Below are 17,854 nucleotides of genomic sequence, written 5' to 3'. Positions count from 1 at the left end.
TATTGAATAAAACCAATATGTTCAATTCAAAAAAACAAAGAAGTTCGGTGTTTCTAACAAAACTCCAATTTTCACATTTCTAAAAAATACGCAAAGAAATTCAAATAAAAAAGTTAGAGAGGTCCAATGTCTATAAAAAACTCAGACTTTTTCTGTTACGAAAGCGAAATAGAGAGAAGTTCGGTTTGATAACTGTCAGAAGTTCATTTACTGTGTGGTGTGCATCTCGTATGAGAGAAAAAAGAATAAAAAGGCAAAGTCCAAAAAATTTGTTGCTAGAAGTTCAAGTGCTCGACCCGAGTAAGTTCAAAAATTGTTGTGAGAGAGTTTGAACAAAAATATGTGACAGAAGTTGAAGGTGAAAACAATGAGAAGTTCAACTAGTGCAAGGAATGCATTTCAGGTGAGAATAAAAGTACAGAAAAATAAAAGTATAGAAAAATAAAAGCATAAAATGTTTGTTGAAAGAAGTTCAATTGCTCTGTCCGGGGAGGTTCAAAAATCCTTGCGAGAGAGGTTCACCTTGTATTTTCATGCTCGATTTTTTCGTATAAAAATCTAATACAATTCTTTAATCAAAATATAAAAAGGTGAAGTTCAAATTGAAATGACACAGAAGTTCGGAGTTTATTAAAACCTAGGATTTACATGTTCAAAAAATTAAAAAAAGCAACGCCATTTTTTGCACTTTTAAAAACAACTCATAAACGAAAAATGGTTGCTAGAAGTTCAAGTGCTCGGCGAGGAAAAGTTCAAAAAATTCTTGTGAGGTTCACCATGTATTTAGATGTCAAAAATACATAAAAATGTAGTTTTTTGTGTTTTAAAATAATTCTCTCAAACCAGAGAGAGGTTTAAAGTGATAACAACTGGAAGTTCACGTGCTACATGGTGTGTATTTCATACAAGAAAAATACAATAAAGTGAAACAGAGCGAAGTTCAAACAGACATGCCCCAGAAGTTCAACTACTTCACGCAGTGCAAAAAGCAACACGTCAAAAACAGAGTGAAGTTCAAACAAACATGCCCCAGAAGTTCAACTACTTCACACCGTGCATTTTCGTTCGTGATGAACGCATAAATCAAGATCTCGCCATTTTCTAATTTACGTCAAAACGACAGGAATATCATTTGTGTAAGTTCAAGTCCTCGGTCGGAGAAACTTAAAAAAAATTGTGAGAGACGTTTCTTCAAAAGGAATATTATTTGTGTAACACTAATGAATGGATGAGAAAATTACAAACAAAAATATGTCACAGAAGTTCAACGTGAAAACAACAGGAAGTTCAACTACTACGTTGAATGAATTTTAGATGAAAAACTTTTAAAATTGTCGCGAGTATGAAAAGATGATCAATACGAGAAACTTGCGTGTTTACAGCAGCTTTCCATTGGTATATCACCTGCTCAATTCCGGTGAATGGATGGAGAGCTACTTGCAATGGATGGAGATCTACGAGAAAAAAAACACGTGAAAAACAGAGTGAAGTTCAAGTACACACGCTGAGAAGTTCAAGTTCTTCACGTGGTGCATATTTCAAGAATCTGTTTCGCGATAAAGGCAGAATGCATGATCTCGCCGTTTTCGAAATTATTTGAAAATGACCAGGATTCAGAGAAAACCATCAACATAAAAAAGTTTCGAATTTTCGTAGCTTTTCAGCAGTATATTATTTGCCCCATTCCGATAAAGTTTGTAGAAATTACGGCAAAAATAAGTTTTTAGCCATTTTCAAAACTGACATAAAACCGTAATGAATTAGGAGAAACAATATATATAAAAAAACGTTTCACATTTCTTCAAGCTTTCCAACGCCATCATTTGTTGCATTTGGACGTACTGTTAAAAAATTAGCTCGAAAATATGAACTCGGTGGAACTTGTACCATTTTCTAAATTACTTTTAAACCGTTCAAAATTAGAAAAAACTTTTAACATGAAAAAGTAGCGCATTTTCATAAGCTTTCCAACACCATATTATTTGCCTCAATTGGATTAGCCGTTAGAAATGGCATCGAAAATAAAAACCTTCCACGATTTTCCGAATTACTCTTTAACCGTAGGGAATTAGAGAAAACTTTCAACATGTGGAAGGAGCGGTTTTGCAGCAGCTTTCCAATGCCATATTATTTGCCTCATTCCGATAAACGGTTTAAAAATGCGATCGAAAATACGATTCATGTTTTTTGTATGAAGAAAAAACGGTTTTCAAAACTGCTCTTAAACCGCTTACATTTTGCCAAAAATTTAACTTGGGTCATGATACTGATGTGAATAGCTATCTAACGGTATATCGCAAGCCCCATTGGGACACCTTTTAGCTGAAGTTCAACCTAGTACTCGGGGAAGGTCAGACGCGTTACTCGGAAAGTTCATGTTGTGATCAGAATATTATTCTGATCCCATGATCATAATAGTGTTTATGTATATAGGGCTGGACTATTCTGTTACCTGTAACAGAATAATATTCTGTTACCCTCGCGCCCTATACAAAGGAGGTGATCCGTCTGTCCAAAGCCCACCGGACCTCTTGCATCTGGTCAACCCCGACCTTTCCATCCCGAGCGCACACCACCTCCACCTTCCCGCGCGCCGCCAGCCACCACCTCCCTCCCCCGCGTCGCCGGACGCCGCCTCCCTCCCTCGCCCTGCCGGACGCCGCCTCCCTCCCCCACGCCGCCGGACACCGCCTCTCTCACCCGCCCCGCCGGACGCCGGCGCCACCACGACCACCCTCCCCGACGCGCCATCGCCCTGACCATCCTCCCCGACGCGCCGCCGCCACACCCCCTCCCTAAGCGTGCGGCCGCCACGACCTCCCTCCCCAGCGCACGCCTTCCGTCCCTCTTCCCCGCCGCATGCAGGCAGTTCAACGTGCGACCTTGGGTCGTTCAATGTCTCTGCCATGGACACGCCCCTCTACCTCCTTCTGGTTGCCTGTCATCCCGGTGTGGCCATGGCATTGGTTTCGCCCCCAGTGCGACCTGCAGTCCAACCCAGCCGCCCCAGGCCGTTCACTCGTCGTAGCTCCCCGGTCCCTGCCCACCCCCCTTATTTCTTCTTCGCCGCATAAGCTTTTGCTGAGTGCATGCCATGTGTTTGCTAAAATGTCTCAGTGCACTCGCCTACTAGTTTTGATATGTTCATGTTCGTTTGTAGCTAATGTCAAATCTAGTTTTTCTTGAGGCAGGGACAAAGAAGTGAGCAAAAGGAGAAATTGATCAATTGCTCATTATGCAGCGGTGGTTTTCCTATGCACATGTTGACACAACGTATCATCAAAATGGGTATGATCAAAATGCCTCTCATAGGATTTGCTATAAATGTGTACACCTTTGTAGGCTTTTTCAGTTGCTAGCAAAAATAGATTTGTAGAAGTTCAACATAAAAAGTGAAATCAGTTAGTTGATGGAAAATAATTCACTTAGATATGTATACACTGCAGTAGCAGTTCGATTCAAAAAAATTCTACAGTCTGTTAAACAAAAAATAGAAACACATACTGTGGTTTAGGGCCCAGACCACAAAAACTTCAGTAACTGAAACAGTTCAAAAAATAGTTACAATAGTAGTTCGGAGTTCAAATATAGTTACCGTGAGATAATTGGAATTTTTCACATGTTGAGAGGGAGAAATGCACTGCTCAGTTCAGAAAATAGCTGAATGAAAGAACTATAGCTTTCTGTATGCTTGTTTTGTGTTCTTGCATCAAGTGACACCAAACCTGTTTGATGGAATATTCACAAGCAATGATCACACACAAGTGACACACTCAGTCATAATCTAATTTTGGATCAGTGCAATTCTTATTTTCCATGTGTTATACATTTTAGGTGGCGGAGAACCAGTAAGTTCTACTATTGGTGTACGCCAAGTTCAAGGATTTTCCCATGCTCGAGCATCCACTGGCTCTAACCTCCACCCATTGCCGCATGCCTGGGATCCGCAACCTCCGACCTCACATGTGGACCTCGGCTGGCTTCTCTGCCCCGAGTGTCGCCGCCGGTCTCCCTGCAGCATGGCTTCGGTTCCCTGCTCCGGATGCGTCTGCGCCAACCATCTCTACGAGGCACTGCACCCTGCAACATGACCGCTCCAAGGCCATGCCTTATGCTTCAGCGGCAAAATGTGGAGCTTGCTGGAGGAGTCGCGGGGTCAAGGACCTCCAGCTCAACAGTCCAACTGGTTCCTCTATGACCGGTCGCTCAAGGAGCTAAGTGCAAGCCGCTCCTTGCTGCAAGCTGCTGCTGCACCTAGGACTGCCTGGCACAGCCGCATCCTTTTTGTTGCTGCTGATGCATGCCCCTACGCAGCTACCAATTGCTGCTATTGTTACCTCTATTTTCTATCTGAAGTTCAGTTCTAGTGCGGTGACTAGCGAAGCTTGAGAGGTACTGAATGTTGATTCAACCATAACCCTTACTCACACCTTTAGTGTTGCTAGTGGTGGTGTTTATGTTGTTACTTCGATCGAGAAGGAAGTAGGAACGAGAAGGAGAAGGAGAAGGAGCAGACTAGCAACCTTGACGTGGAGGAGAACGAGGAGGCCAAGCATGCCGCCCAAGGTGCCCCTCAACGAACTACTCAAGCTCGACAAAGGTAGCTGCCGCAGCGCAATCAGTAATCAAATTGATTCATTTTGTTTGTTTCCTTCCATTCAATCTGGGGAACAATCAATTTTTCTTTAATCTTAACTTGTTTTGTTTGATCTCAACTTCGAATCCATCAGCCAATTAATTGTTCTTTCCTCATACCTCTGCTCCCGACCCTCAATCCTATTGCATTACAGGAAGTGAGCGAGTTTGAGAGAGATTTGAGAGATGAATGTGTATGTGGGGTTGCTGCTGCTATGTATTCTGGTTTTGCATTTACAGGAAGTGAGAAGAAATTCAGGAAGATGAATGTGCATGCTGGTGCACTACTGTGTTTGTTGTTTTTAGAAAGTTGATTGCTATCAAAATTTTGTTGCTTAAAATGATGCTATTTGCTGATCGATGCATATTTACATAAAAACTCTGAAAATGTTTGGACAAAACCCCCTAGATCATTCAAACGCAAACCCTGTTAAGTTCCCCTTGAAAAAATGTTATCTTGTTCCTATTTTTTGCAGGTTGCAGCAAAAACAAGTTGCCAAAGTCAAAGTCCCCCAAAAGCCTATTCTTTGCATCTTCAGTACTCACTCAGGTGAGGTATGAATTTCTTCTAAATCTGAAGTTCAAGTTCTTTGAAAATTTGGCAACAATTCTATGAACAAGTTTACCTCAATACAAAAGTATGGGTGCCCAACCAATTTTTGAACAATGTTTCTACTTTCTGCAGGTCCTTGTTGGGACGAGAGTAGTAGCGGAGCTACAGCCCCAAACTTGGGCGGCCCAGTACAAAGAAAGCCAAGTATTTTTATCAGCTTGGTCTAATTTACCCATCAACCTCCATTAAACTTGCTACAACATGGGCGGGCCATAGCCAATTTCGCCAAGACGTAGCTCCGCTAGTGGATGAGAGCGATGACTAGAATGCTCAAAGAAATATATTTACTTGACCCAGAGGTGGTATAGTTTTATTTATCTCCTTTGTAATACTGTGTGGACTAGAAAAATGGATTATTTTAATATCTTGCGATTTTCAGTCAAGTTTTTCTGCCCAAGCTGAGCTTATTTTGTCCCTGTACAATAATAATTAGTGTGTTAATTGTGCATTGCAGAGTTTTGATAGAAATGGTACTTCGTTTGGTTTGTGATATTTAAACTTACGCATCACTGTATGTCTATGTTGATGCTTGTAATTTATCTACTTTGTGTTCCCGGGGTTTCTTTTATAGGTCTCTATTACAGAGTGCCGAGATTGATTGATATTAAATGTCAAACTTATGTTTTCGTGTGTAGTTGGTAAGATGTATACTGCACATCAGTGTAGTGAGAGAAATAAAAAATGCAGCTAATTATTTTAGATGTTAGATTGTCTAGTGATTTTGTTTCACACAAATTGCAAAAAAGGTCGCACTTTCTTTTGTACTTAGTTCATGCGATCAATTTTTATAAGTTCAAAGAAGTTTATAATACCTCCAAAGGACTATGAGATTTTTTTTTGCATCAAGTGACACTACATCTGTTTTGATAGGATGTCCACAAGGAATGATCTTCCATGACGACTAACTCGTGTGAATTCCACCACTAAACTACAGTTTGGTTAGTTAATATTTCAGTAACACGCCCATTTCCGTTTGCTCATTTTAGTCCAGTACAATTTATTATTTTAGTTCAGTCCAAAGAACTTATTTTAACCGTGTAATATACATTGTTTGCAAAGATGACTATAGTTGTTATAGTAAAAACAGTACAAACTTTTTAAAAGTTTCTTTTTGAACTTCTCCCAATTAATATACATGAACTTGATTTTCTTTTTACATGTACTTACAGCAGCTCGTTGGATTTTGTGCGTCTCCTTGTAACACAATCAGTTCATATCTCGGGAGACCATAAGTTCAAGTTCACTAGTATTTACAAATGCTGGTAGCAGTGCTAGCATTTAAAAACTTGTGACCTAAGACTTAAGCTTGCATCTTGTTACTTCTATGGAGGCACTGACCTTTTCATTTTTTAGACCAACCACTGACCCGAGAATTAGCCATGGTGGTGATCGAGGGAGAACACTCGGCTATAGGGGTTCCCAAATTAGTTGTGCATGGACGGCCACATCAAGCAGTAGTAAAGTTCATCATATGTAGACTGGTTATGAACTAAACATGCACCCTCCTCAATGTGCCTGATGATGCTTGACATACAAGTACATGCATTTGCTTGATATGCATGTCTGTGTTGTTGGTATGGTCGTCGCGGAGTATTGCAGCGGCACATAGTGGCTCTTCGAACTGCAAGACTTGCATCCGTTAGCTGGCACCAAATTCTGCTACTGCTTCGACCACTCATGCCAAGAACAGAGAGCACAATTCACAAGGTTCAGAGCAATCTGTCATAGTTGATTCAGTCTCTTGGTCCAGTGGAATCCCAAAGGTGCGTGCAAATTTATGAAATTCCTATGCATGGGGTGAGTTTTGTTTGTTGTGAGTAATGGACTAATGGTTATCTACTGCTCCTTTTTGTCAAGAATTTGTAACGAGTTTCAGTTCTGATTTCACTCGCTCACAGTACCATTGTTCTTCATAGCACACCACCTGTTTGTGCAAATACCTATGAGAGGATACCATACAGTGGAGATGAAAATGTGTGTTCAAAATAATGTCAAACAACCTGATCCTTTCAAACATTTTGGATAAGTGCAAAAATGAACGTTTGCAAGTTCAAAACAACTAGTTCAATAAGGTATTCAGAGAGCTTTTTTCAAATAAAAGTTTTCCTGCAATTATCATTTTTCGTTTGTGATCATTTCTCCACTTAGAGCAATTTTCATGTGTGATCTGTACTTTAGGTGCTAATATAAGAATTCGTGGCCCGAGGGAGTTCATGTATTACTACCATAGGAGTTCAAAAACTACACAATGAAAAAGTATGCCCCGCGGTACGTTTAAACAAAGATACTCTAGAAAGTTTATTGGAAAGAATACTTAACATGAGCGGCATGTTTGTTTTAGTGTGCCTAAAGAATGGCCCGAGGACACATATGTAGCCTTTCTTTATTGATTCTCTTGCTTATTAAGATCTAAATGGATAACTTATCTTGAACTGGCTGTTGCTGTAGTTTGGGGATTTTATATTATATGGCATTTGGGGATTTTGTAGCAGTTTTCCAGTAAAGGTTTACACCTCTTCAGATTATGAAAAGCTAGTAAGTTCAGACTCTGGAAGGAGAGATCATCATTTGTTAAGGTCTGGTGTTTAGTTGGTGGTTATGTGGTACCTACACCGTCACTTTTCATTAAGACCTCAAGAAGAGATATCATCTCAAGGTGAATTTTTTTTCCTTTTACTGCTCTCTTTCTTCTCTCACTCATTCATCTTATTATATGCACATAAAATTCATGTCCTCCTGAATTTGTTACACTGGTGCGGGAGCAAAAAACAGATGCACAAGTTCATTTTCAGTGACACACTCGGTTCAAATTCTAATTTTTAGTTAGTACAATTCTTATTATTTTAGTTCAGTGCCGATTTCTGACTTCCTTGGCCATCACCACCACCCCGTGTAAGTTCGCTGCCGAGAACAAGCACGACCACCTACAGTCTCCGGTGGTCGCCTTGGCCGCCCCCGGCGACGAGCTCGTCCACCATGCTTACTCGAGCCGTCCAAGTGGAGCACGAACATCAGTCCATGTAGAATTGAAGCCACCATCTTCACCAAGCAGAATGGTTGTGCTAGTTCAATTTTATCAATCCATCTTCTGTGTGCTATTCAGTACATCTAATGCCAAATCGTAAGTACAATTGCCTCATCTTCATATAACATTCAGGAATTCAATTTATAATGTTGTTTACTGTCCTAATTTTTTGGTACCAGTAACCTTCCTATATACATATGCAGCATCAGTTCAGCCGCTGTTATGGTAATAAGTAGTTTAGTAACTAGAAAAACAACAAAATGTTGGTTCACTTTTTTTTCTCAGAAGCTTTTCCGGTTTACCTTGTATATGGTTTTTCAGTTGACCTTGTATATGCCTTTTCAGTTCATTGTACATGTTTCAAAAGGAGCTTCCTTAGTTTCAGTAGATGTGAAGATTGGTAAAATCTAAAGTTCAACTTTTCTGATGGGGCACTTCATAAAGCAAATAAAAAAGAAAGCACAACAAAAGTGAAGAAAAAGAAAAGAAAACCAAAGTGGTTCTGAGAAGAAAATGCCTACTATCGAGTAATACATTCTCTCATTGGTTTATGGTTATTTGTTCATGAGAATGAAAAAAACAGTGGTACTATACAAATTACGTGAGTTGTTCATATAAAAAAATGCCTCAGTTTGTATAACATCAGTTCTAACTTTTATAGCTTGATAAATGATTAGAAGTCAATCTGAATTCATTTTGATCCATTCTCTTGTGATTTTAGGCTGAACTCCAATACTTGCATCCGCCACCCTAACGCTGGCGTGTTCCCTCAGTCCTCTCTCGACAAATCCAACAATATAGGTTCTTTGGTGCGCCAAGTATTTCCTGCGGAGATGCCTGCATCATGGCCCATTGAGGAGATCTTGTGTATTCCAAATAGAAGAAATATTGTCAGTTCATGAATAGAGAATTTCTGTACCAGACTTAATATTAGTTTGGTGCGTATTCTATCTTCAGTCCATGAAAAATCACAGAATAGTTGGTGTGTGTGCAGAAATATCGTCAGTGCAAGTTTCAAAATTCTGTAACTTTAGATATATCACCTAAATAAGTAATGATTTGTAGCGAGTTTCTTCAAAATTCAGTAAAGTTTAGATATATCACCCTAATATCGTTAGTGCAAGTTTCAAAATTCTGTAAGTTTAGATATATCGTAAAGAAAAATCGATGAGTCACTATCTGCTTTATATTCATGTTCTCTGCAGCACAAGTAGCAAATGGGATTGACTAGGAGTGATCCCTGAACCATTTCATTAAAGTCCATGGTTTCCAACAATGCTAATGCTACTAGAAAGGAGCTGGAGGTGATGAAGCCTCTTGGCTTCTCCAATTAGCATGTTTGGCCAGTCCCGAAGCTCCTCCTCAAGCTCTTCGATGATGACTGGGTGCCCATCAAGGACGAGAGCTTCCACATCCTTGTTGACACCATACAGGATGGCAAAAGCAATGAACCAATACCTACCACTACCCGTCATGTAAAACATGCTACTTTCGTTTTTGTTAGCCTTCCTTAATTACCACTTGATGCTCACCTTTCCAATTGCAGTTTCCAAAAAAATTTAGAACTTCAGTCCAACTATGTTGCTTCTGCGATTATCCATATGTAGAAAATCACACTAAAGATTGTTTTGTTCTCTGAACCTAAACACATTTTTTCTTTGAGCTTAAATGCATTTATTCTCTAAACATAAACAGGATGGCTCTCTGAACTTAAGTGTGTGTGTTCAATGTGTATTATGTGAGTGTTAGAGAACAATATGATGTATTTTGTTCTTGTAGAAAAAAATATGATGTATGGATTGCTTCTTGGCCCAACTGAGAGAACCCTCATGTTAATAAGTATAAAGCAATTTTGAAGCAATTCCTAGTGTCTTTCGAAGCATTCATGGTTAAAAAGTAACGACAACCTCCTCCGTTCGAGTTGAGCATTGGTCATCGTCCAAGTTGAGGACTAGGTGTCGTCCAAGTTCAAAAAGGGTTGTATGCAAGTACAGAAGTTTGTTTTAGTGATAAAAATGCGGGGTTTTGACAATATTCTGTATGATTCATTTGTTCATCCTTAGAACTTGGTGATATTCAGTATATTTTTCTATGATGAAGGCACACATGAAGTCCTGTGCAAATGGTTATCCCCCTAGTGCTTCCAAGATTCGTATTTTGTTTCTAGAAAAGTGTTATGCGCCTGTTTGATGAGGTAAAGCAAAGTAAAAAGTGAAAATGTCATTAAAGACACTTGGAAGTACAAATGTAAAAAATAAATAAGTTCTGATTCTCGTCAGGTAGTAAGTTTGGAGAAGAAAACATAAGTTTTTAAAAGAAGGGAATGGTAAAAATGTAAGTCCGTTCAACTACATAAACCATGAAGGTACGACGTGTGATGACACCGTCAATAAGGATAAGAAAGAAAACTAAAAACTAAAACTAAAAGAACATCAAGTGATTATTTCTTGAGAAGTACATACTCTCTAGTACCATAAGTACCATAAATATAAAAAAAAGAAATTACAGCAGTTCTGACTCAAGGGACATTAAATTTGCAAAAAAAAAAATTGTACCAGTAAAAGTTCGGAGGAAAAAAGCAACTTAATAAATGGAAAAAATGACAAGTTCACAACTACAAAAGTTGTACGTTCAAACATGACATCTCAGATAAGTTTGGAAAAAAAAATCAAATTAAAGAAAAGCCCACGGAAATTCAAATGGTAAAAGTTCAAGTCACAAAACGCGAGAAGTCCAAAAACATCGTTGCAAAAAGAGTTCAAAAAAGAAACATAGAAAACATTTTCTTTCTGAAAAAATTTCATTCAATTCAAGATATAAACCATGCAAGTCCGAGGACTATGATACCATAAACCATTGAAAAGTTACGAGGAAAACCGTACCAAAAAAAAGAGTAAAGTCTAGTCTGCGAAAACACGATCATTACAAACCCATACAGACATCAGTTCAAGTACTTTTTTTGGAACCATTCAAAATTACTCTGTGGAAAATACCTCCTGAGTACACACATACACATAGATTAGTATGAGTACTCTATTTTTTCTGACGTGAAAACAATACGAAGGGTCTCACCGTATTTCAAATTATTCTTCACTATTTGCGAATTTGAGAAAACATTCAACCTGACTAAGTTTCACATTTTCAATGGCTTTGCGTAGACATTGAACTGAAATCTTTGGCCTCTTTGAAAGTTTCGCATTTGACAATTCTTTGTGACATTTCGTGGATAAGCAAATAAGCAATCTGGCCCTTTCAAACAGTAAATGGATTTGGATTCATGGACAAGAATAATTGATGGATGCAAATAAGCAATCTAGCCCTTTCTCTCAAAAAATAGAAATCGGAAACTTGCTATATACACAATTAAGGAACAAACTGCCTCCTCTGTTTCTTCCCAAATTGGGAAGAACACAACACGACTAGTACTATGTACAGTATAACTGTGCTCTACTTAGCTGAACGATTAACTCCACACAGCGTCTGCGTCTCCGCCATGCCGCTGTGCTCCCTGTCCTCTCGCCACGCAAGAGCGTCCGGCGGCTCAATGAGCATCCCCTGCGCCAAGCTCTCATAGTATGACCCAGCAACCATGCCGCCAAACCACTGCTCGTCGTCGAGCTCTAGCAAGTCACCTAACAACATGGAGAACAGTGCGCCGCTCGGGATGATGGCCGGCTCCTCCGCTGGGCAAGCTACTGGAAGAACAATGTGCTACCACTGGAACACTAAATTGCTGTCATGATTGATAAATTTAGGTGTTTTTTTGCAGGTTCAATCTCTGAGTATTTTCTTGCGGGGAATCCAATCATTGGTTTACCTTGTAAAAGTACATCCTTCCGGGCTCCAACCCATTCATGAGGCCATCAAAGACGAAGCCCGGATCCCTCCACCCTACGCTGTCTTTCGCCGGCGCCTCGCACATGTGCTTCTGCTCGTACGTCCTCACCTCCGTGCCCACCTCCGTCCAGCCCTTCTCCTCCTCCTTCTCAAGCCCATACCTCACGGCCCTCTTTCCGGCGTCCGCGCACATGAACATCACCCACATCTCGTCGGCCCTATTGGCGAAGGGAGGTGCACCTGCTCGGGCCGCGTGGCCGAGCCCGCAAAAGAGACCTCGCCAGAGTGGGCGACGCGGTGGCGGCTGTGGAGGAGCGGGTTACCGTCGTGGTCGACGTGGTGGTAGGAGTACTCTTTTGCGGTACAGCGGAAGAGGCGGAACTGGTAGGGCGCTCGCAGGTTGGGGAGCCATGGGAGGGTGAGCTCTCCACGGCCGCTGTGCCAGGAGGCGGAGCCATTGAGGAAGATGTAGCGGTCGCTGGAGGTAGGGCCTGGGTTGCCGGGAGGGATCGGCCACAAGCAGCTCGGTCGACGGCTGGAGTGGCCGGCTGAACGGACGGGGGGAGAGCGGGAGGGGCTCTTACTTGCATTTTTGATAAAAGACGATCAGTTCAACGAAAATGACATAATCAGTACAACTGCTCGAATGCATCACTTCAAGTAGGGTAACAGAATAATATTCTGATACGCGAAACAGAATAGCCCATGATCGGTTCTACGAGAAAATCTATATATATATATATGCATAACGTGTACAATACGTAGTATTGTAAAATACCAGCAAACAAAAAAGAATTTAGTGGAAAACACAAAATTAATGGAAAAATAAAAAATAAAACCAAAATCACCCCAAACATTTAGTGCCGATTGGTGTTACCAACCGGTACTAATGTCCCACACGCACCCGGGCCTGGCTCGTGCCACGTGGTGGCACTTTAGCGTCGGTTCGTGATGAACCGGTACTAGGGGGACCTTTAGTCCCCACTCTTTAGTGCCGGTTCTGGAACCGGCACTAAAGGGCCTTACGAACCGGCGCTAAAGCCCGGTTCTGCACTAGTGATAGTAGTGCCGTTCACTTGGATATATGTTGAGTTTCACTTGCCCTCCTCTCTATGGTCCACTCTCGTTCATACAAAATATTGAAAAAGAAGACAACAAAAACTCGTCTAAGAAAATTTACGTCCGACAAAAGAATTCATGAAGTTCATTTGACTCTTTGATGCAGTGCGGTTTTTAGTCTCAAGCAGTGCGGTTTCCTGTCTGATGCAGTACGCACGACGATTTTACTGTCACGAAAAACAGAATGTCCGCATTTCGGTAAATTCGAAATTCCTCTTAAACCGTAAGGAATCAGAGAGAGTGTTCTGCATGAAAAAGTTGTTCCTCGTCGATATCTTTCCAACGCCATATCGTTTGAATCATTCCGACCAGCAGTTTGTAAAAATTTCGCAAAAAACAGCCGCTGCCACTCATCGTCCGCCGCACGATTTTCAAAATTAACTTAAAACTGTAAAGAATCTCAAAACTATTTCTACATATGAAAGTTGCTCCTTGTCCATAGCTTTCCAAACACGTATTACAGGCCTCGTTTCGACAAACGGCTCAAAAACTAGAGCAAAAACAGTACCAAAAATTGCAAAAATTTCAAAAAAGCAGAATTCCATGATTTAGTAAATTCGAAACTGCTCTTGAACCGTAACGGATTAGAGAAAATAATAGATATGAAAAAGATCCGCCTCGACGATACCTTTCCAACGGCGTATCATTTGCCTTATTCCAATGAGAGGTTTAGAAAAAATCACAAAAATACACTCGCTGCCACTCGTCATACACCGCACAATTTTCAAAACTGCTCTTAAACCGAGAGGAATCTCGAAAAGTGTTCAACATGGGGAAGTTGCGCCTAATCAATAGCTTTGTCAACGTTATATTATATGCCTCGTTCTGATAAACGGTTAAAAAACTAGAGCAAAAACAGTACTGGAAAAACACTGCGTGCAGTTTTTTTGACACGAAGTTCACTCCTGTGAGTATTGCAGCACACTTATATACAGCCGGTCTATTCTGATAATATTATCAGAATAGTTATTCTGATAACACTTCCACACTGCACGCTCAATGCAAATGCACGTCATTGTTTGAACCAAGTGTGCTGCAGTACTCACACAAGTGAACTTTGTGTCAAAAAAAACTGCACACAGTGTTTTCCCGGTACTATTTTCGCTCTAATTTTTTAACCATTTATCGGAATGAGGCGTATAATATAACGTTGAAAAGCTATTGATTAGGTGCAACTTTGCCATGTTGAACACTTTTTGAGATTTCTCTCGGTCTAAGAGCAGTTTCAAAAATGGTGCGGCGGATGACGAGTGGCAGCGAGTGTATTTTCATGATTTTTTTCTAAACCGCTCATCGGAATAAGACAAATGATATGCCATTGGAAAGATATCGCCGAGGCGCATCTTTTTCATACATATTATTTTCTCTAATTCGTTACGGTTTAAGAGCTGTTTCGAATTTACTAAATCGCGGAATTCTGTTTTTTGAAATTTTGTAATTTTCGGTACTGTTTTTGCTCTAGTTTTTGAACCGTTTGTCGAAATGATGCATGTAATACGTCATTGGAAAGCTATGGACAAGGCGCAACTTTCATATGTAGAAATGGTTTTGAGATTCCATACAGTTTTAATATAATTTTTAAAATCGTGCGGTGGACGACGAGTGGCAGCGGCCGTTTTTCGCGAAATTTTTACAAACCGGTTGTCGAAATGATTCAAATGATATGCCGTTGGAAAGATATCGACGAGACGCAACTTTTTCGTGTAGAACACTCTCTCTAATTCCTTACTGTTTAAGAGCAGTTTTAAATTTACCGAAATGCGGACACTGTTTTTCGCGACACCCAAATCGACGTGGGTACTTATGCGACTGAAAACCGCACTGCATTGGACGAACAACCGCACTTCATTGGAGAAATAAGTGCACTGCATTATTTCTTTTTTATGGGACGTAATTTTTCCTAAACGAGGTGGAGTGCACTTCATGTCGAATGTTGGTGAACCAATATACTATGAAAAGTGAACCTTGAGACTACCGTAAACGAGCCGTACTGCATCCGACAGAAAACCGCACTTATTTAGACTAAAAAATGCACTTCATTGGACAAAAAAGTGCACTGCATGAATTCTTTTTTGTGGGACGTAAATTTTCCCAAATGAGGTGGAGTGCACTTCATGTCGAGCATTGGTAAACTGCAATACTATGAAAAGTGAACCTTGGGACTACCGTAAACGGGCCGCGACACTACCGAAAGTGAATCGTGTGAGTTTTTTCCAGACTCAATATTTTTTATGTGTGTAGACCGTGCGAGTGGACCGCGGGGACTGGGCGAGTGAACTACATATAATGAAAAGCGAACTTCATTGAGATATATTTACCAAGCGAACCGTGGAGGAGTATTATAGCAAACTGCATGAGACAACAAAGTGAGCTTCAAAGTTTACTTATAAAAAGACGGGCAACCACACTGCACTGGCGACACAGGGAACTTCACACGACGACGAAGTGCACTGTCGCGCCACTACTCGCGTCCAGCGCATGGACTACAACAAGAATAGTAACCTGCTCATCACACACACACACATACTCCAATACAAAACAATATCATTTGCACTGGCAGCACCCAGTTGAACGTGCCACAGGTAGAGAATTCCATCCCTGGACGCCATCCACTTTTGTATGTTCTCCATCATAAGAAAACAACAAAAAATGAACCGCAAAGGTTTTCTTAATGACCTGTGATTGTAAAAATTATACACCATGTCCTTACAAATTTGAAAAAATAAATTCCTTCAAAAATAATAAAAAGTGAACTCCTCTATACAATTTTTTTACAAGTGAACTCCTTTGTTTTTGCAAAGTGCACCGCAAACGTTTTCTTAGTGAGCTGCATCGATTTTAACAAATTATACACCATGTCCTTACAAATTTGCAAAAAAAAAATCCTCCAAAAATAATAAAAAGTGAACTCCTCTATACATTTTTTTACATAGTGAACTCCTTTGTTTTGCAAAGTGCACCAAAAAGGTTTTTTAAATGAACTGCATCGATTTTAATAAATTATACACCATGTCCTTACAAATTTGCAAAAAAATTCCTCCAAAAATAATAAAAGTGAACTCCTCTATACATTTTTTACAAGTGAACTCCTTTGTTTTTGCAAAGTGCACCGCAAAGGTTTTCTTAGTGAGCTGCACCGATTTTAACAAATTATAAACCATGTCCTTAAAAATTTGCAAACAACAAATCCGTACAACAAACTGCATTGGTTTCTTATGAAGAGTCACAATCTATACAAATATGACTCCTATTGTTCATCACGTGGATTGCTCTCTCTCTTTTCTAGAGAAAATAAAGATGCAAAATATAATTTAGGACTAGGCCCCTGAAATAGCAAAATCAGCCCTCTAAACATGATACATACACGATTATTTGCAATTAAGCCATGTTATGCACGAGCGCTCAAGCACACGAGCACCGAAACGCATGGTACGCCTCTCCGAGCTGCACGACTAACTGCATCACTTTCAACTTTCCGTAGATTAAAAAAATCCGTAGAACGGACAGATACGCAGCTGAACTCCAAGTCTCCAAACGGATCGAACTAAACTACAATGCATCATCTAAAATAGGGGCATGACGCCGTGCACACCGCAACGAAGCCCCAGGCGAACTGCATTTTGGTGTCAAAAAGTGAAATCTGAAAAGGCATAAAAGATCATAAACTTCGACAGTGCATCAGACGCGCTGCATCTTCCGTAGTCCACCATCCAGGAGCTACAGGGATGGAACTAGCAACAGAGGTGGTCAACGACGAACAGGGAGTTGAAGTGGATCTCGTCCCCTGCCCATGTAGTACTAAGTGCATGGAAGAGTGGAGCTGGGGGCAGCGACGATGCCTCACCGGTGGTGCTCGGGCAGTAGAGGAGGAGGGGAGCTATAGGGGGGAGGAGGAGCCATGGATCTTTGTCATTGGATGGCGCTCACGGGGAGGAGGGAAGCGGGCCTGGCGATGTCGACGGCGTGGTCAACGACCTCGTTTTTTGCCGTGGATCCTGCACCTATCCGAACAGATGCCGTAGGGGGCGCTTGATCTCGCGGAGCGAAGCGAGAAGGAGGTGGTGGAGTAGATGAAGGGGACGGGAGGCGGAGCTGCACGCAACGCCGGCGGCCTGCACTGACGTGCGGGGCACTGCATGTGGTACCCGGACGGACTACACCGACGCACCTGCCCCTTCTCCCGAACTACCTCACCAGGATCCCGCGTACGCATCACGGCGAGCAGGGGTGAGCGATGGAGCTCGCCGGTGTCGGGGGAACAACGCCCACACCTCGGGAATGGGTGGATCGGCCAGGGGGAGGGGAGGTCCCGTCGCGGTGAGTTGGATCCACGGCCGTTGCAGCTCGGCGATGAAGGAGAAAGGCAGGGCAGGGGAGGGGATCCACGGCTGTCGCGGCCAGCCGGATCTGATGCGAGGGATGTCAAGTCCCTGGCCGGCTCCGTCGGTGGCGCGGGGGGGAGGGGATGTGGGGCGCACGGCGGGGGGAGGTTTGCGGTCGGGGTGGTGAAGAGGACGTGCGGTGGCCCCAACCAGGAGGAAAAGGTGCGCGGGGGAGGGGAGCGGCGGCGCGTGCCTCGGGGGAAGAAGGTGGGATGGGGGAGCGGGGCGCCAGCCCCTGCGGGC

At 41.6% G+C, this 17,854-nt stretch overlaps 1 pseudogene; it reads right to left on the bottom strand.

The window, feature by feature from the left end:
• Nucleotides 1-11,502: 11,502 nt before the first annotated feature.
• Nucleotides 11,503-12,817, bottom strand: LOC125518508 (annotated as a pseudogene).
• Nucleotides 12,818-17,854: the final 5,037 nt, after the last annotated feature.

The sequence above is a fragment of the Triticum urartu genome, chromosome 7 (genome assembly GCF_003073215.2).
Source record: "Triticum urartu cultivar G1812 chromosome 7, Tu2.1, whole genome shotgun sequence".
In the NCBI taxonomy this organism is placed as follows: domain Eukaryota; kingdom Viridiplantae; phylum Streptophyta; class Magnoliopsida; order Poales; family Poaceae; genus Triticum; species Triticum urartu.
This window is presented reverse-complemented; position numbering and strand designations above follow the sequence as displayed.